This window comes from Laccaria bicolor, genomic scaffold (assembly GCF_000143565.1).
Source record: "Laccaria bicolor S238N-H82 LACBIscaffold_2 genomic scaffold, whole genome shotgun sequence".
In the NCBI taxonomy this organism is placed as follows: domain Eukaryota; kingdom Fungi; phylum Basidiomycota; class Agaricomycetes; order Agaricales; family Hydnangiaceae; genus Laccaria; species Laccaria bicolor.
In genome coordinates this window covers 2224240-2226515 of record NW_001889873.1, presented here as the reverse complement: position 1 = coordinate 2226515, position 2276 = coordinate 2224240, and positions in this window count along the sequence as shown.

The window sequence follows — 2276 nt, the reverse complement described above, 5'->3', positions numbered from 1 at the left end:
CAGCTGACAATGGCAGGAAACATTGACGCGCAGAAGGGGACGTCTGGTGTCTTAGCTCGGGTGGTGGAGTGAGTACAGGAGCTGAGCGCTGAGCGTTGATCGTGCGATGGGAAGCTAAACGGCGGTGGTGTAAGTTCAGACACGACAGATGTGTGTGTTGGGAATTCTGATTGGTGAAGATGGGCGTGGTAGGTGGAATGGGTTGCACATTGACTCTGTGAGTACAAGTACCTCCCCCGTGCATCCGTGGACATCATGATGATCCTCTGATCCCCCAGCGGCCGTCTGATAATCCTCTGACAATACACGGCACGCTCTCTTGCTGTAGGACTAGGGCAGGGTTTTGGGCGAAGCGAGTGTGGGCGACGACACAAAGCATTCATGTGAGTACAAATATGGTGTGTATGGGCATCGCTAATGTGGGTGAAGGTATCTCCCCCTCGTCGACCACAGTCGCATCGGGCGGCAAGTCGTTAGGGGCTGAGCGGACATCAGGAAATAGTGTTTGTGAAGGCTCAGGGGCAGTTGCCGGGGTTTCATGTGTTTCCCGATGCCCGGCAGCCTTGCTCCTTAATCATCGGTCCAGGTACATTCCAGATCAAAAATGCTCCCTCTCTTGAGACTTGGCTTTCCTCGACATCTGCAATCTCGGGTGAGGTGAAAGTAATGAGTTGGAGAATATCATGGCCAATGCATAGGATGATTGACAGGGAGCTAGTAAGTCACCCATCGTATGTATCTTGTGTACACCCGCCTGACGAAATCTCTTGGTATGCAGTATACATAGACTATGGCTCTGGGTTCCGATTGGCATGGGGGCTTTAGGGGTTGGAAAGAAATGGTGGGGCTGCAAGACGAGAATGTCGTGATGTAGTAGGGAACCTTTTGTGAATGGTTGGTGTGGGGCGTGGACCTGGTGGTGTGCCATGTGCGGGCGGGTTCATGATCGTCGTAGAGTAGTGGGGTGAAGCACTGGCACTTCTGGCATGCACAAAATTATTGCATAGTGTGGACGTAAATGCATGGCTGAGGATATGGTGGAATATATGTGACCGCAAAGTGAAGTATGGCGAAGTATATGTGAAGTCGGGAGGAAAAGTGCGATCTTGTGTGTCACCAAAGTAAAGTGCAGTGAAGAGCATGTGAGGCCGGGCAGTAATGTAGGGCCATGTGTGTCGAATGTCATCGCCAGCTTCAAGCCACTAGTGGCTACCACTTTATTTCTATAACCTAGACCCAAGCCTAGAGGGTCATTTCTATAACTTAGACTTAAGCCTAGAGGCCATATCTATAATGCTTAGGATTTTTTGAAAGGCATTTCAAATGTAGGCCTGAGTATTTCATAGTGAATTTTCCATAGATACCCAGTGCATTTTCTGCAAAATTTCAAATGCAGCCCTGGATATTTCATTGTGATTTTTCAATAGATACCCTGGGCATTTCATTGCGATTTTTCAAATGTATCCCTGGATATTTCATTGCAAAATTTCAATGGATACCTGGCGCATTTCATTGTGATTTTTCAATAGATACCCTGGGTATTTCATTGCGATTTTTCAAATGTATCCCTTGGATATTTCATTGCGATTTTTCAAATGTATTCCTGGCGCATTTCATTGCGATTTTTCAATAGATACCCTTGGTATTTCATGGCGATTTTTCAAATGTATCCCTGGGTATTTCATTGCGATTTTTCAATATGATACCCTGGGTATTTCATTGCAATTTTTCAAATGTATTCCTGGCGCATTTCATTGCGATTTTTCAATAGATACCCTTGGTATTTCATGGCGATTTTTCAAATGTATCCCTGGGTATTTCATTGCGATTTTTCAATATGATACCCTGGGTATTTCATTGCAAAATTTCAAATGTAGCCCTGGGCATTTCATTGCGATTTTTCAAATGGAGCCCTGGGCATTTCATTGCGATTTTTCAAATGTATTCCTGGGTATTTCATTGCGATTTTTCAATAGATACCCTTGGCATTTCATTGCGATTTTTCAAATGTATCCCTGGGTATTTCATTGTGATTTTTCAATAGATACCCTGGTATTTCATTGCAAAATTTCAAATGTAGCCCCAGGCATTTCATTGCAATTTTTCAAATGGAGCCCTGGGCATTTCATTGCAATTTTTCAAATGTATCCCACATGTCAGGGTCCATGCAATGGGTTTGCCTGGAGGGTGGTCACATGACCAATTACCAAAAATAGTCAAAAAAAGAAAGTTGTAGCCCTACACTGTAGCTTCCCAAATCTGTTTGAATTATGTTC